Here is a 24,350-nt window from a genome sequence, read left to right as displayed (position 1 = left end):
ACAAAAAAGAAAGAGCTACTCACAAATATCAAAATAAAACTGAGCAACTTTATACTATGGCCATCAACACCATCATAATTTCCATTCCAAAGTGATAGAAGCAATCATAAATATGGAGTACATAATGCTAATCTTCAAGGCATGATTTGTTATTAAAGCAAATAAATAAATCTAGGGTGAATTCAGTCTTTGCCAACTCCTGAAGTTGAATTGATGGAGTTTGGGAGTTTGGGGGATATGTGGGCTGGGAAATTGATTTTATTTGTTTAGTTTGTTTTTTTACCAAAAACATTGTGGTCTCAGTTTGGTTTCTTTTTTAATTTATTTCTCTTTTTTTTAAAAGATAATGTTTATTAGGATGACTAACACCACATTAGACTAAGTGGAAGCTTCAGTTTTTCCCTAGGTTTTCTGCCAAGTCATTGAAATTTTGGATAAGAATGTTAGGGACAATCTTTATTCTTTTTGGAAACACCATGAGATCTTTGAACTCCTACAAAAAAAGCCAAGACCTTAATTGTTGAGGACTTATGAAAGTCCATTTTCTCCAGCCAAGGCAATCAAATCATCTCTGTGGCATGACAAGGTGGCAGTCACTAAAAACTTACCAGGAGTCCCCGTCTTCTCAACAAAGATACTAGTGAGCATACCAATTACCCAAGAGCAGATGCTCTTTAGATGCCTTTGACCAAAGGTTCACACACTGTAAACTCAACAAATTGATCAGGGAACCACCCTGACCAACATGCATCCTGCCCCTATACCACTATACTTACAAAGGTACAAATGAAATCTATAAAAAAGAGATGGTGATAAGTATGAGTTTCCTGAAAAACCCTGTAGTATTTTTATCATTATTAATTTAAAACCATTACTGCAGTTTGGGTCTGTCTGCAACTTTGTATATTTTTTTGAGATTTTATTTTATTTTTTATTGTAGCTTTTTATTGACAGAACATATGCATGGGTAATTTTTGCAAAATTGTCCCTTGCACTCACATCTATTCTAATTTTTCCCTTCCCTCTTTCCACCCTCTCCCCTAGACTGCAGACAGTCTCATACATGTTAAACATGTTAAAGTATATCTTAGATACAATATACGTCTGTAGACATATACAGACATATACAGAATTATACAGAATTATATATGTATAATTCTCTTGTTGCACAATAAAAATTGGATTCAGAAGGTAAAAATAACCTGAGAAGAAAAACAAAAATGCAAGTAGTCCACATTCATTTCCCAGTGTTTATATTTGTTTTACTAAATCTATTTTATGCAGCTGTTTTTATCATGGGAATATAGCAAAGAAACAGGAGCCAGATTGGGATTCTGAATATCTACAAAGTTTTCAGCTTACCACAAACACTCTCAAAAAATCCTTCCAGAATATCTGGAGGTTGTTCTTTTGCACCTAACTCTCTCTCTCTCTTTCTCTGTCTCTCTCTGTCTCTGTCTCTGTCTCTGTCTCTCTTAGATATAGGTTCAAAACCATCTCTGATATGTACTGTCACATTGAGTAAGTCACTTAATGTCTCTTCGTCTTAGTTTACACTTCTGTAAAATGGGAATAATAATATGTTATACTTTTATCCATATAAGATGACCTATTATAGAGAATTCTGTAAATCTTAATATGTCATATTGATTCATTTATTATTACTGGTGAAGGTGGTAGTTGAAGCCATTGGAACCCACCACAAATTTAAAGAAAAGAATCACTAGTCTATCTTGGCATATCAGAGTTTAGTGAATCTGAATTTGCTCTCTGATTACAGTGCCCTGTAGAACAGGCCTTGATTAAAGAAACCAGTGTTTCCTTTGACATATGTTGCCAATGTGGCATCAAATTGATGGAGGCAACTAGCTGGTGAAAAAAAAAAGTTAAATATTAGAGTAGGAATCAGGAAGACCTGAATAAAAATTCAGAGACAAATTCAGAGACAGAGACAAATACAAATCTGATACTTACTAGCCGTTCAACCTCCGAGTTCCCTGATCTCCCTTTGCCTTAATTCTTTCATCTATAAATGAAGGGACTGGAGAAAAGAGTTCCTAAGGCCCCTCACAGTTCTAAATTATGATCCTATGAAAGCTGAGAGAATGGTGGCAATAACAATGCTTACCTTTTTTTTTAAACTTTATCTATTATGTCATATTAGCTTCCTAATAACCTGGTGAAATTGACTTAAACAAATATTTATTATCCCAGTTTTATAGTTGAAGAAATAGACACAGAAAAGTTAAATTACAAAGCTTATATTTATATAGCAAGCTAAGGCATGCAAAGTACTTTACTTTACTCACTACACCATTTTATAGATGAGATCATTAAGTCTCAATCAAGTTGCCTAGGGTTAAACAATGAACAAGTATCTGAGGCAGGATTCAAATCTATCTGTTCCTGACCCCAAGCCCTATCTAAACTCTATCCACAACAACAGTTATTCCTAAATACAAAGAGCCAACTCGTGAGGTAGTGAGTTTCTCATCACTGGAAGCATGTAAAACTTTTTAAGGGATTACATAGAAGGGATCCATCTATGTGACCAGGAGTTTGATTTTTCAGATTCCTATTTGAAAACCCTATCAGTCAGCCAACAAGCATTATGAGATATTTACTATGTTCAAGGCACTGTTAAGCTTTAGGAATGGATAGAAAGGCAAAAACACAAAGCTTGTCCTCACTTTTGAACAGGAAAAGATAAAATAAAAATAACCACGTACATACAAGATATATCTAGAGTAAATGGGAGAAAATCTCAGAGAGGAAAAGAAAATAGTGAGATTGGAGCTGAGCATTCCAAGCACAGGAGACAGTCAGTGTTAATACATGAAGTCAGGAGATAACCATGTGTAAAAATAGCAAGAAGGCCACTGGCAGCTAGAGCATGGAGTTCTTGAAGAGGTATAAGCAACTAGAAAGGGCCAGAAACAGCTAGATGGTGCAATTGATAGAGTGCTGGGAATTCATCTTCATGTGTTCAAATCTGGCTTCAGATACTTACTAGTTGTGTGACCGCAAGTGACAGCAAGTCATTCAACCCTATTTGGCTCAGTTTCCTCTTCTGTAAAATGAGTTTGACAAGGAAATAGCAAAACTACTCCAGTATCCTTGCCAAGAAAAATTCAAAATGAAATCACCAAGACTTGGATAGTATTGAAATGACTGAACAAGAGGAAATAGCCAAGTTATAAAATGTTTTAAATATCAGAGGACTTGATATTACCAAAATTGTATGCATTATCATATTCAGATCAAGATTCACAAGCTCTTTCATCAGCATTGCTGATTTGCAGCTACACTAAATAAAAAACAAATCCTAAAATGCTGTTAGAGCTGCCTCAGAGGTCTGGTGGCCATCATGGTATATGTTAGGGAAAGAATAGAGTCATAATCAAGAGCCTGGGTTGGAGACCCAGCTCTGACATGATCTTGGGCAAGATTTAAGTCTAAGTACTCCTTTTTTCAAATGAAATGGTCAGATTAGAACCACAGTCCTTAGCCTGAGATCTATAAACTTTGTTTTTTAAAATAAATTTTAATAATTACATTTTAATATCACAAGTTTTCTTTGTAATCCTCTGCATTTTATTTTGTGCACTTAAAAAACCTCGCTCCTTGCTCTACTATATATATATATATATACACATATATATATGATGTATATACTTCAGTAGCATGGAAAAAGTATCCAGAATACACACACACACACACACACACACACACACACACACACACACGAAGAACTTCTAATCTAGATGATTTTTAAGTTCTGTCCAGCTGGGACATTTAGATTCCAACAATGTTCCAAGAACTTAGAAAGACTCCTAAGTACCTACTGTTTGGAAAACAAAACAGAGAAAACTACACATAGACCAAAGCAATTCTGGCTATATGCACTGTCACTTGGCTAAGTGTGTTGGGAAACAGCTTCATTAATAGGCAGACTCCACGGGAGTGGGGGCCCTGACAATTTGCTCTCCCCTCCCAATTTCTAAATCTTTCCCCAGCGTCCAAAGAATTTTCCACGACTGATTTGGATTTTCCAAGAATGATGAGCTCTGACTCCTCCTGTCCCTGGTAACTCCAGGCTGGCCAGTACTGATGCAAACACAAAGGCATCTGTAAAACTGGACCAGTCTCAGACACGTAGCACATTATTTTTTGATTCACTGTATTTGGTTCTCTGTGTTGCTCACTATGTCAAAATCATAGTGACCATTGTTGGGGGAGCCTTTTCTTCTGCAGAGAGCAGATGGCTGGAAGTAAATCAGAAAGATGCCATTCACTAGTGCTAAAATTGGTGTCTGAAGCCCCACCCCTAGTAGCAGGATGCTAGTAGTAGGTAAAGGAGGCCCGGTTAAGGAGGCTCATGAACAACATCTCTCTCTCTGTTTTTTTGTTTGTTTGTTTTTTTTTTTTAAGGAGTCTCTTCTTTTGCAGAGCTGCTTTCTCCCTCTCAGCTCACTGCTAATATTCCTTTTAACTAGATAGATTAATGGATAAGGATATAGCCTTGGAATCAGGAAGACTGAGTTCATATTCTCCTACTGACAAGTACCTGAGAACCAAGTCTCCTAGTACAAGTCACCTTCACACAAACATGCCCTAAATTCTACTAGCAGAGATTTACATCAATGCAAATTTATTATTGATTTTGAAGCTTAGGCTCTCACTCCACTAAGTGAAGACTCGGGAACATAATTCCAGTATCTATTTTCCACCCACCTGAAAAAACCAACCAACAAACAAACACACTATTTTTTTTCTCCTTATGCAGTGTAACTGCTCTCTACATAAACTTTTTGGTTTTTTCATATTTAGATGTTTCCTTTGGTTTCTGTTTTTGTTTGTTTGTCAATTCTTTAAAACCACGAATTACAGAAGAGTTGAGGCTCTATGTAGGGGAGAAATGTTAAATAGGAGAAGATTCCTACACTCAAAAAAATGCAAGTCTAAATTTCTATGACTCTGGGAGTGTTTCTGAGGAGCCACACACACAAAATGGTATTTCTTTGAAGATCTGTGCCATAGAGTTCTCACCTTTATATTCTCAAAGCACTTAGCAAAACATTTAGTACACAGGAAGTACTCAAGATGTAGTTAATGAATTAATGAATGAATAAATGAATAATTTACAAAAAGTCCTGCATTGCTCCTCTCCTTCAACCCCTATGCCTTCCATAGATCAAGAAGTTTTTGGACAAGGAATATCTCAGCAATCCATTCAATATAAATGAAGAACTGGCAAGGTTTTCTTTCAAGCTTACAGATGGAGGATGAACTCCTAAGGTCACACAGAAAACACAGCAACTGAAGGTATTACTATGGCTTAGGTGACCCTCACTACTAATAGATGGGTTTCTAATGCATTTACATCTGATTACCCATACTTCAGTTCTAGGCACCTAGCATTAGTTCTCTCTAGCTTTAATTTTCCAGCATATATTCCTCCAATTATTTGGAAGCCCATTTTAGCCCAAGCAGGGAATAAGAAGAATCCTAAAAATAAAAGTTTAATATCACAAAACCTCAGAGTTGGAAGAGATCTCAGAGGCCATCTGATCCAAACTATTGCTAGAATTTCTTCCACAACTTGCCCCCAAAAGTCTCTGCCAGTAGTGGGGGAGGGGGAAGGAAGGGTAAGGGGGAAGCCTTTTACTCCAGAACAACATTAAATGTTGAGTTTTTTTTTTTTCCTTTAAAAAAAGCTGAAATTTGCCTATCTAAAGTTTCAAGCTATTACTTCCAATTTTGCATTTTGGAGCCTAAACAGGACAATGTAATCCCTACAATATCCCCACCTTTAATCCTCTCTTCTCTAGACTAAACTTTGATTGAATGGCAAAAGTCTACTTTTCTCAGATTTCTGGCTGCTATTTTCTTGACATTGTTTAATTTGAAAATGTCCTTTCTAAAACATCATGCCCAGAACTAAGAAGAATCTTCAAGATTCAGTCTCATCAAAACAGTTTACAACTTGCCCCTGACCTTACTTAAGGGCCAATAAGGCCCTTAAGACTTTGTGTAGGGGTATCATTAACATCTGATGAGATTAGAAGGCTTCAGAGTATGGAACCTGACAAAACCATTACAGTACTAAACCCCAATAGACTTAGAATAGCCATGGAAATGTATTTTGTAGGCAAATTCAGATGTGCACTTGGAACCAGAAGAGAGTCTGGATTACAGAGATAAACTGAGGTACTACCTACATAGAGAGTGGTAGTATGATTCTTTTGAAAGAATACAGACTTTGGTTTTCAATATGCAGAATTCCCAAAAAGGTGGCACATTTTGGACTAACAACAAAACATGATCCAGTTCAACACTTGTAGATTTAGTTTCTGTAGGTTCCTGAAGTCAGGGCTCCAAACTCCATTTCCAGATCAGGGAACAAATTGACTTCTAAATCCTTCAGGATGCCTTCCCCCAACAATGCAGGTCACTGGAAGCATTCAGAGTTCACACCACCAGCAGGTAGGATCTCCCTGTGATTTGGTTTCCTTAGTTTTGAGTTGTCAGCAAGCCACCTTGGAACCAACTCTTCTTCCCTCCTATACCAGACCTATACCTTGAAAAAAGAGTTCACACTTCCAGGAGTTCAAATCTCCAACACCTGAGAACTCCCTCTCTAGAGCTAGGTGATAACTCAAAGGAAGGGGAGGGCCTTCTTCCCATTATAAATACCAAGAAGCAGCCTAAATCCTTTAGACTTGTAATCCTCCCTAGAGGGCACAGGTATTTCAGAGTGAAGAACTACCAGAGTTCATTCAATCCATTTAATCTTATCTTCTCTTGTCTTGTTCTATAGGTCTACCAGAAGCACAGGTTTTGGAGTCTGGGGATACAGCCAGAGTCCTGCTACCTGTAGAAATCTCCATGTCTGTCATGAGACCCAGACAGCGCAATGTTCCCAGGTGGGCCAGCAAGAGCAGGAGAGCTGGAAAGAAGTTTCCAGTAACCAGCAAGATTCAATTGAACCCTCAATGCAATGAGCCTGCCTGGGAAGTGTCTGTAGAGCTGGGAGCCGACCTTTTCAAGGACCCACTGAGCAACTCCAGGGAAAATGAGCAAGACATTGAGGGGCAGGAGTTCAAGGTCAAAGTGGAGGCAGACAGTCCATTAGCCCCAGCTGAAGTCTGTTGTCTCAGTGGCTCCAGATATCAAACAAGGGAAGAAGAGAAAGATGCATGCTATAGTGAGGAAGAAGGTCATTTGCATCCCAGCCTAGTCACTGAGAACATCATCTATCTGAAAGATTCCCAGGAAGTACACAGCTCCAGTCACAAGAGGCAGCTTCCTCTGGATTCGCCAAACACCTCATCCAGCACCAAGAGACCCTGTCCAGAGGGCAGACTGAGTGCTGCTTCAAGCTCCCACCAGGAATCTTCGGAGCTGGCTATGCTGCGTCAGGAAGTCAACACATTGCGTACCAGGCTAGATATCATGACCAGTGCCATGAATGCTTTATATAAATACACCCAAACCCTGCACCAGATGCTGGAAATCCAGGCAAAGGGAGATTGGGGTCAGAGTCAGAGGGTGGCCCTCTGAAAAAAATCAATCTTTCTCCCTCCAGATCATTCATATTCCCAGCTCCCAGGATCCTCTATCAGCTTGCTTTACTTTTCAATTCTCTAGAGGGACCCTGGGGAGTACCCCTATAGTTCCCCATGTAGCCCATCACCACTGTACTCCCCAGAATTACTGGATGGACTAGGGACCTATCTGCAGTCTACTCAAGAGTCCAAATCATCATGCTGTGTCACAGTTCTCCAGCCACTCTCTGAAAGGACAGCAAGAGGCCGCCTTGAGGAAAACACTCATGACACACCTTGTTACCTATATCCTGACATTGTGGTGACAGACTAACTGTAGTAGGAGGGACACATACCCACTTTTATAAAGAGTTTATGGGGGCATTTTTAGCCTTCATTATCCACATTGATTAGGTACAGTTTCTTTTCTTTTTCCATTGAGGGTGTGGATGTGGGAAAGACATAGGGTAAATTCTTACAAATTGAAATTTTCATTTTGAGTATCAGAATTGTAAAAAAAAAAAACCTAAATAAATCTTGGATTCATGCTCAATAAAGAAAATTTTAAAAAGAATAAAAAGAAAATAAAAGTATTTACTTTGGAAATAGAAGTTCTGCTGGGCTAATTTCAGAAAAACCTGGAAAGATGTGCATGAACTGATGCTGAGATAAAACCAGGAGAACATTGTATACAATATGAGCAAGAGTATGTGATGGTCAACTGTGATGGACTTGGCTCTTCTCAGCAAGCAGTGATCCAAAACAATTCTAATAGACTTGGTATGGAAAATGCCACCCTCATCCAGAGAGAGAACTATGGAGACTGAATGTGGACCAAAGATAGTTTTTTCATGTTTTTGTTTGCTTGCTTGCTTTTGCTTTCTTGTGGTCTTTCCCTTTTTGGTATGATTTGTCTTGCATAACATGACAAATATGGAAAAATGTTTTAAAGTATTGTACTTGTATAACCTAGATCAGGTTGGTTGCTATCTTAGGAAGGGGTGAGGTAAGGGAGAGAAAGAGAAAGCATTTGGAACACAAAATCTTAGAAAAATAGTTGAAAACTATCTTTATGTGTACTTGGGAAATTAAAATACTGTTGAGAAAAATAAACAAAATAAAAAGTAGTTTCTGGAACTCTACCTGAGTCAGGTGACTAGCTAAGAGTCCTGAGCCTGGCTGCTCAACCTACTTTCCCTTCATCTTTTATGCATGTATATCTATGTGTGCTACCTAGTGTAAAGCAGCTGAGTCTGGGTCAGCATCTAGTCTACAACATTAATGTATAAATAAATTTTGGTTTTGGTTTTTTATAAATAAAATGAATCTATTTCGTCCTGGGATCTATAATCTGAAGATATAAATCCTAAAAGGAGGAGTTGAAAATCTGGGATAAAAGTGTAAAAGAACAAAACTAAGAACAGAACCTGGATTTTCCCTTGTGGGAGAATAGAGGGGTTTCGAGAAGCAGAGAAAGAGAGGAACCAAGTAAATATGGTATCTCTCCAGTCAAAAAAAGGAGTAGTCATCCATGAAGAGATTATTCAGTGGAAACAAAGTAACACAAATGAGAGGAAAGGACTCATGTGCAAAAATATTTGTAGTAGTCCTTTTTGTAGTGGCAAGGAACTGGAAACTGAATGGATGTCCATCAATTGGGGAATGGGCTGAATAAGTTATGGTATATGATTGTAATGGGATATTATTGTTCTATACAAAATGATAAGCAGGCTTATTTCAGAAAGGTCTGGAAAGACTTACATGAAATGATGCTAAATGAAAGGAGGAGAACCAAGAGAACATTGTGCACACCAATAACAAGATTATGTGATGACCAATTGTGCTGGACTTGGCTCTTTTCAACAATGAGATGATTCAGGCCAATTCCTATACACCTGTGATGGAGAAAAGCCATCTGCATCCAGAGAAAGGATTATGGGGACTGAATGTAGATCACAAAATAGAATTTTCACCTTTTTTATTCTTATTGTTTGCTTGCTTGTTTTTTTCTCATTTTCCCCTTTTTATTTGATTTGTCTTGTGCACATGATAAATGTGGAAATATACTTCAAAGAATTGCACATGTTTAATCTACATTGTATTACTTGCTCTGTAGGGAGTGGAAAAGAAGGAAGGAGGGAGAAAAATTTGGATCACAAGGTTTAGAAAGAGTGAATATTGAAAACTATCTTTGAATGCATTTTGAGAAATAAAAAGTGTATTATTTTAAAAATAAAATTGAGAATAACTCAAAAGAGGGAGTATTTATAGACAGAGATATGAGTTTCCCCTTACACTTGGTCTCCAAGAAAAGACTGAATGATCTCTTGTTCAGGAGAGGATTCTTTTCCAGTATGGATTGGACTAGATAGCCTCAGAAGTTCCTTCTAACTTTGAAAATCTATTATTCTCTAAGAGAAAGACAATTGCTTTTCTGTGGTTGATTCTAAGGCTGTCCTTATTAATAGGCAAAATTTGTATTCAGACCTGTGTGATCTCTCTTTTGGTTCTTCAACCCATTTCTGACCCTTGCTTCCCCATAGGAGTCTATCCTAGGTTCCATTTCCAAAGTGAATATCCTAACCCCAATTAATGTATATTCAGTAAAATCCAGTCAGTCAGTTTGTGGGTGATCTAACTCTTCAGAACATCTAATTTCTATTTCTAAATATATCGTGTAAGATGATAGTCATGTAATTCTTCTGGCTAACTGCTAAAATTTTGTTCCCCGCAAAATGTCATGACAGTAATGAAAAGGATACTTCATTTAAATTTGAATTTGGGAACCAATTACCTTGGTTTTAGTTCTAACTTTGTCACTTACTAGCTGGGTGTCACTTCAATTCTCTGAGATTGTATTATATTCTACAAAGCAGAGATAATAGTATATACCTACTTCATAGTATTGTTGAGAGGAAAGTGTGCAACACATTTGATCAAGGGTTCTTAATCTCAAGTCTGTAGACTCCTTATAGAATCTGTGGATAGATCTCAAGGTATCCATGACTTTGGATAAGAAAAAAAATCTTTATTTTCATCAGTCTCTAGTCAAAATGTAATATTTCAGCTCTTTATGTAGTGGCTAAGAATTGGAAATCAGAAGGGTGTCCATCAATTGGGAAATGGCTAAACAAGTTGTAGTATAACTATTGTACTGTGCTATAAGAAATGACAAGCAGGATGATTTCAGGAAAACCTAGAAAGATTTAAATGAACTGATGCAGAGTGAAATGAGTCAAACTAGAAGAACATTGCATATTGTAACAAAAATATTGTTGATGAGGAATTGTGAATGATTTAACTATGCTCAGCAATACAATTATCCAAGACAATCCTAAAGTAAGAATAATGAAGATAGTAATCTGCCTCCAGAGAAAGAATAGCATGTTATTTTTCACTTTCTTTCATTCTTTTTTTTTATTATTATTTAAGTCTCCTGGTATAGAATGATTAAAATGAAAATGTTTTACATACTGCATATGTAAAACCTTTATTTAATTACTTACTATCTTAGGGAGGGGATAAGGAGAGGGGAAAGAAGGATAGAATTTGTAATTCAAAACTTTGCAAAAAAACAAATATAGATTGTTATAATATATAATTGGGAAAAATAAAATATATTAAATTTAAAATGTAGTATTGCTTTTGGTTATGAATTTAGACAACAAACATTATTCTGAGATTCACCAGACTTCCAAAAACCATGCCACAAAAAATGTTAATTAATTCTGATTTAGAATTTGGAAAATTATTATTTTGGCTCTAAAATCATAATGAGCATGGAACAGATTTAAGAAACTTGCAATGCCTTTAAATTCAAAGGAATGCATCTCTAATGGAGGAAGTTCAGGTAGTGTGGGATATATATTTAGAGATGGGAAAGATGGTTTCCCATTTAGATGACCATGTATTCTGGTTCCTCAGATCTAGCTGTTTCCATAAATTTGGGGAGAGATTAGAGCAAGTGACATAGCATATAGCTTTGAGCAGAGGTGCCAAGCTCACCAGCAAACAGTATCAAAACTCTGCCCCGCCCCACTAAATTAAAATATAATTGATAAATGTTTAACAAAATAAGTAAAAAGATAACACAACATATATGATGTTAGTTTCAAATCAATATTCAGTTGGCAGGGATCTGTTTTTATCTGAGTTTGTTACCAGTGATCTAGAGTAAAGAACAGTGGACTAGGAATCTGGGTTCTATTTGTTTTTTTTTGTGTGTGTGGGTTTTTTTTTTTTTTTTTGATGACTTATCAATGCTGTTCCTCACTAACCTCATCTCTAAAATGAGGGTATTGGTTAGACAATCCCCATGGTCCCTTTCACTTCTAATATTCTATGACTCTAATTCTTCTGGAGAAAGTCTTAATTGTCTCTAATAGAAATATCTTAGAAGTAGCCAGTACTGTCTAGAATAAAAGGGTCTTCTCTTTTTCCTAAAGCAGATCTGAAGCCATCCCTATTACTTTAGGGCAAAACTAAAGGATCCTTTCCCAGATGGCTCTAAAAGCCTAGTCTCTTGGACTTTGTTCAATCTAAAGGACCCCTAGGAGGCCAGGGTTACAATGGAGATTTTTAGGTTCACTCTAGTCTAGGATTCCTTGGAACCAGAAAGGATCCTCCAGGCAGAATGGAGGTTTTGTAAAATTTTTCAAGGATTATTGCAAAGAAGAAAGTTATTAGAACTTTAATAAGAAGCCAAATACTTGAGAGCAGATGCAGAAAAGATCCAACTTCTTGCCAGCATCTGTCTAATGAAACACACACACACACACACACACACACACACACACACACACACACAATCTAAGTCTCTTTGGACGTGGATGAGTTTATGTGACCTTCATTCATTCATCAAGAATTTATTGAATTTGACTATATGCCTTCATCTCAGTCACTTTGTCAACTCAGTTAGGACAGAAAACTCTCTTCATAGCAAGAGATCTAAAGTAAGAAAAGGATCACAGGATAGAGAAGAATACGGGGGATAGAGTCCTGACATCTCCATTTCTCTTGTCTATGGTTAGTAATTCACAGCAAAACAGATGGAGTTTACAGGTAAACTAATTTTATTTATTAGCATCTGCAGAATAATGAACTTTTCTAAAATAAATAATTCCCTTAGATTCCTTAATCTCTCTCCACCTCCAACAGCAGAAATGTGTTGACACAGTGACAAAAGGAATAATCCTCTCAGGGGCCTCATCTGAGAGATTCCCCCCCTCCCATTCCATTTTATATTACAAATGACATTTTTTAAAAAGCAAATTGGTCTTTAGAAGAAGCCTCTTGGGACTGGGTTGATCCAGGGCCCCTGGCCAGTGGCTGACTTTCATGTCATCCCTTTGAAGAAACTTATAAAGGCTTCAGAGTTCAAGAATGACTACTTAAACCACCTTCCCTCAGCAGATATCAGCAACAGGTTTTGTTTTGTTTTTTCATGTAATTTCAGGCCACCTACCCGATTCTAAGCTGAGGTCTCCCAACTATATGTAAATCCATCCCCAACCACTCAATCTGTTCCCTTAAACCCTACACCCGGTGCCCAAAAGAGAATCAGAGAAGCATGCAAGCTGGAAGCCAGAGCAAGTCATGACTCCTAGATTCCCCCTAGCCGAAGAGAAGAGTCAAGTTCCAAGCTGCATGCCAAGACTATTAACCCACATCATCTGAGTGGTCAAGAGAAACTAGAGCCCAGAGCCTCTAAGTTCCTAAAAGTCCCAGAATCTTCCCGTTCGCTCATTTCCCCTATTCCACGGACCCAGTTCTTGCGCAAGTGACATTACTTTTCCCCACTAAATACAGGCACAGTGATACACGTCTTTATTGGAGTCCGGAAAGGAGAGCATACTTCGGATCTGGGGATACTACAGGAATGAAAAAGGGAGGGAAAGGGAAGAGGATGCCGAGCACAGAGAGCTCTCCAGTATACCCTGGGGAAAGACATCTCCCAGTCTTCTTTCACCCCATCGGAGGCTTGGCTCAGCAGCAGTTTTTCTGTCGCTTCAGAGATCAAATGGATCAGGGCATCCAGCTATCCTGGCCCTAAGCCCGGGAAGGACCGCCCCGCTCCGAGTCCCTGTCCTTAAGCATCAAGCCTCGGAGACCTCCCCTTTCTTCTCGCCCGCTTCTTGGCCAAGCACCGGGGAAGAGGTGCAAATGTGAGTGAGTGAGTGAGTGAGAGTGTGTGTGTGTGTGTGTGTGTGTGTTCGCGCGCGCGCGTGCCCGAACAGGGAGCCATGCAGAATTAGCGCCACTACTGAGGACTCTCCCAGGGCACTGTCAGCTGCATCCTTCCCCTGCAGTCCTTCAAGCCTGTCCATCCCCAGTCCTCCATACGGCAATCTCACAGAAGCTGATGGATATCTCCTTGAAATCAATAATTACCGCCCCGCCCCCCACCTAGGAAAGGCAGATGTTAAGAAGTTGACAGGTGACTCTCAGGTTTTCAAAGAGGAGGCTAGGAAATAAAGGAGAAAGAAGCTTAAAACTGACCTGTGCAAGGTATTTGGAGAGGGAAACTCTTGATGCCTAGAAAAGAACAGAGCTCTGCCTAGGGCTATCCTAGGACTTGCTCTATTTCTCCTCCCTTCCCCTCTTTTCTCTTAGCTTCTTCCTTTCTCTCCTCCAGTTCCCTGCCTTCAGGAGGTGTTTTAGGGTCTCTCTCCAGCTGTTCCCTCCTTCTGGGAGACCTGAGTCTGATAAGAAGAAAGAGGAAGAAAAGCAGGCGTCCAATTATAGAGCGGAAGGCTAAGGGAGGGAGGGGGCTCTTGGGAGTGGGGGTGGGGTGGGGTGGGGTGGAGAGAGAGAGAGGAGGGATAAATCACTATTCATCCCTGCACAGACGCCCCACTCCTTCTCCTCCTCCTCCTCCTCCTCCTTCTCCTTCTCCTCCTCCTTCTCCGCTCCCCTCTTCCTCCTCCTCCTCCTCCTCCTCCTCCTCCTCCTCCTCCTCCTCCTCCTCCTCTCCTCCTCCTCCTCCTCCTCCTCCTCCTCCTCCTCCTCCTCCTCCTCCTCCTCCTCCTCCTCTTCCTCCTCCTCCTCCTCCTCCTCCTCCTCCTCCTCCTCCTCCTCCTTCTCTTCCTCCTCCTTTTTTTCCTATTCTTTTTCCTCTCTTCCATCTAACCAGAAACTGAGAGAGTTTCAAAAAGTGGTCCCTGCTCCTGGTGCCGGGCTGGCTAATCCCCTTCCATCTCCAAGTCATGTAGACTGAGAAAGCTGTGCTTTTAAGCATACAGAGGTCTGGGGCTCTAAAGAAGCCAAACATTTCTCTAAAACTAGATTTTGGACTTTGAAGGGAGGCCCGAGAATATAAAGAATTTTACAACTGACAAATTTTCGCAGGTGCTAGAGCTTCCCAAAATATCTCTCTCCCTCCTCCCTCTGTCTCTTTATCTCTCTCTCTCTCTCTCTTTCTCTCTCTCTCTTCTCTCTCTCTCTCTCTCTCCTCTCTCTCTCTCTCTCTCTCTCTTTCCCCCCCATCCTGTGGGTATACCTCGCCCCATCCCATCCGACTACCCTAAATTCCTTAAGACTTTATACTAGGTTACTATTCATGCTAGGTAATGGGTTGCTTCTCGGTAGAAGAGAGACGGGATAGGGGTAGGTATGGGGATAGAAATTAATCTCTGCCCTCTTACAGGGACCAAGAACTCCACAGGCACTCAAAAAAGTAAGATTTGAAATACAACCTTCTTACTAGACTGAGGGCGAGGAAGGGGTGGGGGGTGGGAGGAAAGAATGAGACTCCTGACCTCTTCAATCCAATCTCTTTTTTTTTTTTTTTTTTTTTTTAAGTTTAAGTTTCTTATATTTTTTTTTTATTTTTTTATTTAATAATTACATTATATTTACACTCATTTCTGTTCCGATTTTTTTTCCCCTCCCTCCCTCCACCCCCTCCCCTAGATGGCAAGCAGTCCTTTATATGTTGGATATGTTGCAGTATATCCTAGATACAATATATGTTTGCAGAACCGAACAGTTCTCTTGTTGCGTAGGGAGAATTGGATTCAGAAGGTATAAATAATCCGGGAAGAGAAACAAAAATGCAGATAGTTCACATTCGTTTCCCAGTGTTCTTTCTTTGGGTGTAGCTGCTTTTGTCCGTCATTTATCAATTGAAACTCAGGTCTCTTTGTCAAAGAAATCCACTTCCATCAAAATATGTCCTCATACAATATCGTTGTCGAAGTGTATAATGATCTCCTGGTTCTGCTCATTTCACTTAGCATCAGTTCATGTAGGTCTCTCCAAGCCTCTCTGTATTCATCCTGCTGGTCATTTCTTACAGAACAATAATATTCCATAACATTCATATACCACAATTTACCCAGCCATTCTCCAATTGATGGGCATCCATTCATTTTCCAGTTTCTAGCCACTACAAACAGGGCTGCTACAAACATTTTGGCACATACAGGTCCCTTTCCCTTCTTTAGTATTTCTTTGGGATATAAGCCAATAGAAACACTGCTGGATCAAAGGATATGCACATTTTGATAATTTTTTGGGCATAATTCCAGATTGCTCTCCAGAATGGTTGGATTCGTTCACAACTCCACCAACAATGCATTAGTGTCCCAGTTTTCCCGCATCCCCTCCAACATTCATCATTATTTTTTCCTGTCATCTTAGCCAATCTGACAGGTGTGTAGTGGTATCTCAGAGTTGTCTTAATTTGCATTTCTCTGATCAATAATGATTTGGAACACTCTTTCATATGAGTGGTAATAGTTTCAATCTCATCCTCTGAAAATTGTCTGTTCATATCCTTTGACCATTTATCAATTGGAGAATGGCTTGATTTCTTATAAATTTGAGTCAGTTCTCTATATATTTTGGAAATGAGGCCTTTATCAGAACCTTTAACTGTGAAAATGTTTTCCAGTTTGTTGCTTCCCTTCTAATCTTGTTTGCATTAGTTTTATTTGTACAAAGGCTTTTTAATTTGATGTAATCGAAATTTTCTATTCTGTGGTCAGTAATGGTCTCTAGTTCATCTTTGGTCACAAATTTCTTTCTCCTCCACAAGTCTGAGAGATAAACTATTCTATGTTCCTCTAATTTATTTATAGTCTCGTTCTTTATGCCTAGGTCATAGACCCATTTTGATCTTATCTTGGTATATGGTGTTAAGTGTGGGTTCTTCAATCCAATCTCAACACTTAAGTGCCTCAAATATTCAAGGCGCTGTGAATACAAAGACATCACCCGCTTGGCTTTCCCGCGTCCCTCAAAGATTAAAAAATGTGGTCCACTATTTCGTGGTAGAGCGTACAAGGGTCCCGGGGCAACTGTTGGTGCAAGTGGCATTTCCCTGCCATTCACTCTTTCTCCACTATGTTTTAAATACCACTCCGTATTTGGTTAATAGGTCCCGGTTTTGCGAGGCTGCTACAGTTTCTCGCCAAGTCTAAATTACTCCTACACAAAGGATAGAATAGATGCAAAGATTTACGGGGAGGAGGCATTGAATTGTGAATACCAAGTAATCTACCGGGGGAAAAAAAAAGGATGGGTAAATGAAATGTCCCCGACTCCTGGGAAAACAGCACCGCGGCGGTGCTCTACTGTTTCTTCAACCGAGCTGTTTTTTATGAAGGTTCCATCCTCCTGCATATGACCTTCCCTTGCATTTAGGGATCTCCCCAACGCCCTAGTGTTTAACTGACATCCCTCACTTCTCTTCTGGAGAAAGAAAAGTGCTCCAAGCCTGACCCCAGCTCAGATCAGCGCCCCCAACTCTAATAAACCCCCGCTACCCAGCTGCACAACCCCCACCCCCACCCCCATTACCACTGCCCTGAATTCTTTCTGTTACTTTCAGTCTTGGAGCCCTGTGCACAGCTACTGGACCCGCAGGAGGCAGGTGGCCCCTAAGACACCGTTTCGCTTCTGCGCTTGAGTTAACGTAGTTCTCCGGGGTCATTCTGCGAGCAAAGCTTTCGAGGAGAAAAGCCACGACTACAATAGCGGAGTCGCAGTTTAAAAGTACCCGGGCGCCATCTGGTGTTGGCATGGGTTGTATTTTAGAGTTTGATCTGCGTATCGGGAAGGTGGAATGGACAAGCGCTCATTTTCTGGGCCAGTCAGAAGAAAAGTGGAGAAGGTCGCAAAGTGTATAACTTTGCTAGAATCCCTAGGGAAGCAAGGTGTCCTAGCAGCCAAGATCAACCCCTCCACTTGAGCCATTGATCTCATCCTTTCCCCCTCACTTCCCTCTTCAGTGACTCACTCTCATTTTCCATTTCTCCTGGTCCATTCATTGGCTTCTTCCAAGCTATTGGTTGTTCAGTCCTGTGTCTCATTGTAACCCTATTTGACGTTTTCTTGACAAGGATACTAGACGGTTTGCCACTTTCTTCTCCACATGGTTAAGTGATTTGTCTAGGTCACCCAACTAATAAGTATCTGAAGCCGGTTTGGAATTTAAGAAGAGGAATCTTCTTGACCCAAAAATCAGCATTCTATCCATTGCCCACCTAGCTGCCTAACCTCACCATGACTCCATCCTAAAAACAAAATTAACAAAACACAACAAAACAAAATTTACATTTGATCCTGCCATTCCCTCAGACTATTATTCTATAGTGTGATCACAACCAAATTCCTAAGAATAAAAACTATCTGTACTGTTTATTGCTTAATATATCACTTACTTCAAAACTCCTTGCAAGCTGGTTTCTAGGCTTATTCATCCTCTGAAATTGCTTTTTCCAAAATTACAGAAATCTAACTGCTAAATTCGGTTGCTTTCTTTCATTCTGCTGGTACTCTGTGCTCTTTTTGCAACTGTGGCCAAAATCACTAACACCAACACAACCATCGCCTCCTTAATGCTTATTCTCTTGGATTCCATGACACTGCTCTCTCTTCATTCACCTACCTACCTGATCATTCATTCCTCAGTTTTTTTTTTTTTGCTAGATTGTTATTCTTCTCTCTGATATGCTAGGTACCCCTCAGAAAGTATTCTCTTTCTCTCTTGATGATTTCATTAATTCTGATGTGTTCAATCATTATCAGAACATTCCCAGATCTAAATAATCTGAACATCTCATATTGCCACAGGCCACAAGACTAAGGAAACTGAGGCTATGAGAGATCAAGTTTTCCAGAGTCACATAGCCAGTAAATCTCTGAAGGTAGATTTGAACTTAAAGTCCAGAACTATTTCCACTTCACCACCTAGCTGCCACTTCAAGAATATTTACGTTTTATCAAGAATGAAGTTTGAAGCTAAAGTAATGCACTTCTGATGGTACATTAGGGACCTTTCCAGCAAATCTGAAATCTCATTACTTTGGTAGCATGCTAGCATAAAGGATACACAAACATTTAGTAAAAAGAGCCCTGATCTAGGATCCAAGAACTCCATCTCTGTTCCCACAACTGTGTTGTTCCAGTTTTGAGATTAACTATTTATGGAAATCTATAAAAAATGATTTTACAAAAATGTTTTTGCATATAATCGGGGAAAATAAAAATAATAAAAAAGATATCCTTGATACACATGTAGCTTATTCTCATAAAAATTTTAAAGAAATGAAAAAATAGACACATTGTTTGGTAGTTATAGTAGCCTTTTAATTTTCCTGGTTTCATAAGTAATGCCCTTCTGTATTTTGTATATCACTTACTCCCTTTTTCATCCCCATATAACAAACCCATACAATCTATATTTCAATGTAGTGAAAAGACTTGTGGGATAGGAGCAATGAGCTAAAGTGCAGAGAAGCAATGTTTGGCCTAATGTAAAGAAAGTGGATGAATATTTAAAAACCTGAAAATATGGGATTATTTGCTCTTGCATACATTTCCACTGAAAATACTCAAATGGAATTTGGATGACCATGAATTGTTATATTGAAATCAAATTCAAGTACAGTTAAATTGGAGGAATGACCTTTGGTGTCTCTCCCATTTGTGTTTTTCTGTACTTATGTTCTAAATTTGAAGGTAAAATCAAGAGGCCATCACTTTTATGAAAAAAAAATTGACTATTTGAAGATAATATATTGGAAGATCCTCATCAGTGTGTCACCTGTTTACCTAACAACTGGCTACATTGGATAATAGAAAATATTTGATTTGAAAACTCGAATCAGGATGTCATCACTTACTGTAAATCTTGATTTAGTTTTCTTAAATGTAGAATGGTCATAATAATACTTTTCTTTACTACTCCTTACTATTATAGTGATGATCAAATATTGGTTTGTGAAACCATTTAAAAAACTGTAGAGAAAAATAGACATGTACGGCATTTTTGATATTTCACCATAAATTATGGCATCTTGTTTTAAATACATCATCTATTTTCAAGTCATAAAAAAGAGAGGTTAACTACTTCTGTGTTTGGGGGCACATCACTTCATTTCTCATATTTAGAGCTTCAAGTGTTTAATCTATACAAAGAAGAGATTAAACCAGATGATCTCTGAGGTTCTTTCCAGATCTAATGATAATGATTTTGTGAATAACCTCAGTTCTATACACAATAGTAGGTACACATTATTTGTTTAATAAATACTTACTGAGTGATTGGAATTTCAGGTATCAGTAAATGAGTGAATGAAAGAGAGTAGGATTGGGAAATCTTTCTGAAGCACCAGAAATTATTCCTCATAAATGTCCTATGCCTAAGGGTAAAAGTAAGAGCAATCCTTCTTACCACCTAAATGTTATTGAATCTTTGAGCTTGAAGAAAGTTGACTCAAGTCTATTAATCAGCCTTCAATAAGCGCTGCAATTTAATTTTGGCACATAGATAATAGAGAACTTTCTCTAGATCTTTAGAGCTAGACAGATGTGGATTGTCTTACTAGATCCTATGTGGGTCACACAGCTGTCTACCATAAAACGTGTTAGCCTCATGGTGAAATTATTATTGTTAAATTGTATCCACTTAAGCCCATTTGGAGTTTTCTTAGCAAAGACACTGGAGTGGTTTGCCATTTCCTTCTCCAGCTCAATTTACAGATGAGAAAACTGAGGCAAACAGGGTTAAGTGCTCAGGGTCATACAGCTGGTAAGTTTCTGAGGTCAGATTTGAACTCAGAAAGATGTCTTTTTCACTCCAAGCCTGGCATCCTATCAACTAAGCCACCTGGCTTCCCATACAAAATCTTCAAATTGTTAAAATGTTTTCTAAAAATGCAGAGGATATTAAAACCTCCTTTATTCCCTACCCCCTCCCTACCCCTGAATTACCTTTTGAGTCATAATGATACAATAATGTTTACTAAACAGTCATGAGGAATGTCCACCATTTAAAGGTATAAAAGAGTGAGTAGCCCTAAAATATTTTTATAATCTCTTGCTGATTTATTTATATTTTATGTTACACACACACACACACACATATATAGCGCTATTATTTTAGTCAGCAAGCAATTACTGCACACTATTTGATACAATCTGATATAGATTAAATGTGTGATATAGGCAAATGATGCATAAAATGTCAACAGTCAAAGAACTGGAAGAGAAACAGACCTAGCAGAGGCCACACTGTGAGCAAAGAGATAGAAATCAGGGCCTAGAAGTATACCACAATTAGAACATGAAATGAATAGAGGGCAGTAATTGGTGAGAAAGTTGGAAACATACCAGATTATTGAGTTCCTTTAGGGCCAGGCAAAGAAAATATAACTTTACATAGTAGAAAAATAAAAGAAGAGAAGGACTAAAGATATCTGGACAGAGAAGAAACATGACCCCAACTAAGAAATATTTTTCTGGCAGTAGTATGGAATATAGATGGACTAGTAAACAATTTGTCAGCACTCTTGCACAATGCAAAAAATGATGAATTTGGAATAGAAATGAATTCAAATCCAGACTTTTTTCATTAGTGTGCCACTTGCTGCCTTGCCAAATCACTTTTGACATGGATCTGTTCCTTATCTATAAAAAGAGAGAGTTGAACTTACTCATCTCCAGGTTCCTTCTATCTTTGGTCCTAAGTCTCGTAGGGAGTTATTGTAATAATCGAGATAGGTATTAATGAGGGTTATGCTGGGATAATGATGGTGGAAATAAAGAAATTCAGTTTTTTTCTTTACCTTTCCACCTCACTTTCACATACTTTATGTCCTCTTTGTATTTGTTCACACTGAAAGAAGACACTGTGAAGCATGGTATCTTGTTTTGTGGTTTGAAAATTGCCATAGCTATAGTTATTCTGTCTAGCAGACAGTTCACCCATCACTGCTCTCCAGTACCATCAGTCAGATGAAATTGGTTGAACTTTGGTTGGGGGTGCCTTACTGGCAGAAGTGATGAATTTATTAAACAAACCAACTTTTAGTTACAACTCATAGTCAACAGATTATAGACAGTGACACCCCTTTTTGTTTCCCAACTCCAGGTAAATTCTATCTTTCCAATTATTCCCTCCCCTGGTCAATCTTCCTCATTCTACTCCATTCTCAGACATCCACCAAAAAACCCATTTATTATACTTTGTAAGAGTATTTCTTCTAAAGCATATAGAGGAAATATGAAATAGAAGCAAAGTTATGCCACTGGTTTCTAGTCCTAGGTCTGTTATTAATTAGCTCTGAAAATTTGAGCAACTTAGTTCACCTCTCTGGGACTCAGTTTTCTTATCAGTAAAATAAGGTAATTATCTGTACTAAATAGCTTAAGGTTCCCTCCAGCTCTAAATCTAATAATACCATGTATCTCTTTTGGTTTCTTCTCCCTAAGGAAGTCATAATCTCTGAAAAACAGCAACAGAGTCTGTTTATTCTCCATACCTCCTTAGCACATGCCCTGAAAACACATATGATATAATATTTTCAGATAGCATAGAAAAAGTTCTAAAATAAAAAAAAACTGCATAAACACAGTTGTTTAGAAAGTGACTCCTTTTAAAAAAAGGAGTCATTAGTCTAGATTTTCCTTTTCTCTCTCAATGAACTACCATTGGGTTATTTTCTATTAAAGGCTTGTGGTACTACACAAGAGTATATGGGTTTAAGTCTCCTATGTAATTCCAATTAAGGTTTATTTATTTAAGGTGTGTGTGTGTGTGTGTGTGTGTGTGTGTGTGTGTGTGTGTGTGGTTTACTATATACACTTATATACATATAGGTTTATTTATTTATATAAAAGGTCTATTTATTTATGCTACATATATAAATCTTAGGTTAGGAGTTTTTGGCTAGGTAAATATTGCAAAAATTTAAAATCTGGTGCAATCACACAGCATCATAAAGACAACCTTTCCTATGTAATATTATTATAGTATTCACCATTGTTTTTAACAGGAGAGGTTAAAGTTATTTGCGAAACAAAGAAAAAGAGAAAGAAGGAAAAGGAAAAAGGAAGAAAAGAAGGAAGGAAGCAAGGGAGGAAGGAGGGAGGGAGGGAGGAAAGAAGAAAGGAAGGAGGGAGGGAGGAAAGGAATGAAGGAAGGAGGGAGGGAAGGAAGGAAGGAAGGGGGGAAGAGAGGGGAGGAGGGAGGAAGGAAAGAAGAAAGGAAGGAAGGAAGGAAGGAAGGAAGGAAGGAAGGAAGGAAGGAAGGAAGGAAGGAAGGAAGGAAGGAAAGAAGAAAGGAAGGAAGGAAGGAAGGAAAGAAGGAAGAAAGGAAGGAAAGAAATTTACTAACAATTTGCTATAGGCCAAGTATAAACAAAGGCTTCAAAAGTAAGAAGAAACCTCCAGAAAAGAATTTTGCACTGCTATAGCTTTCCCTGGCTATGTGAATTGTCCTCATGAGCTTACCTACACACAGCTAGAAGCACACGTTTTTAGGAGCTGTTTTCTCTTTCTTTTCTCTTTAGCTCCTTGCACATTTCCCAGACTGTAAAGAAATATGTGAATTGAGTCTGAGAACTGAGAGCTTCAGTTCTTTTGTCAGATATTTCTTTAAAAACCAGCCTCTATATCTGACTTTATTCAACAGTTATTCATTGATTGATCTTTAGGAAGTGACAATAATATTGATAGGCAAAGACTAAGTGTAGAATATTTTGCACACAGATGACAATACCATTTTATATTTACATAACATTTTATGTATTTTCTGTCTGGATCTGTTCACTAGAGGATTTTGATACCAATCCAAATCCTGATTATGGGTGAGGAGGGAAAGGGCGGCACTCATGAAGATAGTCAAACAGGACTCTGTTTATTCAAAATTTTATCAGCCTTATACACCCTAATATACTTACATAACTACAGCATACTATGCTAACTATAGGATACTGCACATGCAGGACCACATAAACAACTTGCTATTATGTGCATATGTTTCCTTGCCACTTTAATATAACTGCTTTAATTACAACACAGGTTGTCACACCCCCTGACTTTTTAGGAAGGCTGAGATGCAGCTAGAGGGAATGGGGAGCCAAACCAAACCCATCAGCAGGGTTCTTTTACCTGGTCTAACGGGTCTTATTCTTCTCCCAGAGTTCCCCACTCTGTGTGGCTCTCAACAATTTTCTATGTCAATTATGTCATAGAACCCTTTCAAAGCATTTTTCATTGTGAAAGCAGGTGGCAAAGTGAGTAGAATACCCAGCCTAGAGTGAGGAAGACATCTTTCTGAATTCAAATCCAATCTCAGATTCTTATTAGTTGTGTGACCCTGAGTAAATCATTTAACTTGTTTGCCTCAGTTTCTTATTTGTGAAATGTGCTGGAGAAGGAAATATCAAGAAAACTCCCAATGAGGTCACAAAGAGTCAGGCACAATTGAACAAAAAATCTTTTCAAAAACCTAGAGGGTAGCTTTGAAGAAACTGGGGATATGAGGGATTAAGGAAGAGGTATAACGATTTTTAC

At 38.5% G+C, this 24,350-nt stretch overlaps 1 protein-coding gene across 2 annotated transcripts in view; it reads right to left on the bottom strand.

The window, feature by feature from the left end:
- COL14A1 (collagen type XIV alpha 1 chain) overlaps window positions 1-14,241 on the bottom strand; it is a 253,774-nt gene extending 239,533 nt beyond the window's left edge. For both annotated transcript variants that reach the window (XM_051971025.1, XM_051971024.1), the window contains exon 1: window positions 14,046-14,241. The gene's annotated coding sequence lies outside the window, so the exon portion shown is untranslated. The remainder of the gene's footprint in view (window positions 1-14,045) is intronic.
- Window positions 14,242-24,350: the final 10,109 nt, after the last annotated feature.

The sequence above is a fragment of the Antechinus flavipes genome, chromosome 1 (assembly GCF_016432865.1).
Source record: "Antechinus flavipes isolate AdamAnt ecotype Samford, QLD, Australia chromosome 1, AdamAnt_v2, whole genome shotgun sequence".
NCBI lineage: Eukaryota > Metazoa > Chordata > Mammalia > Dasyuromorphia > Dasyuridae > Antechinus > Antechinus flavipes.
Note: the sequence above shows the minus strand (reverse complement) of the source record. Positions and strands in the feature narration are given on the sequence as shown.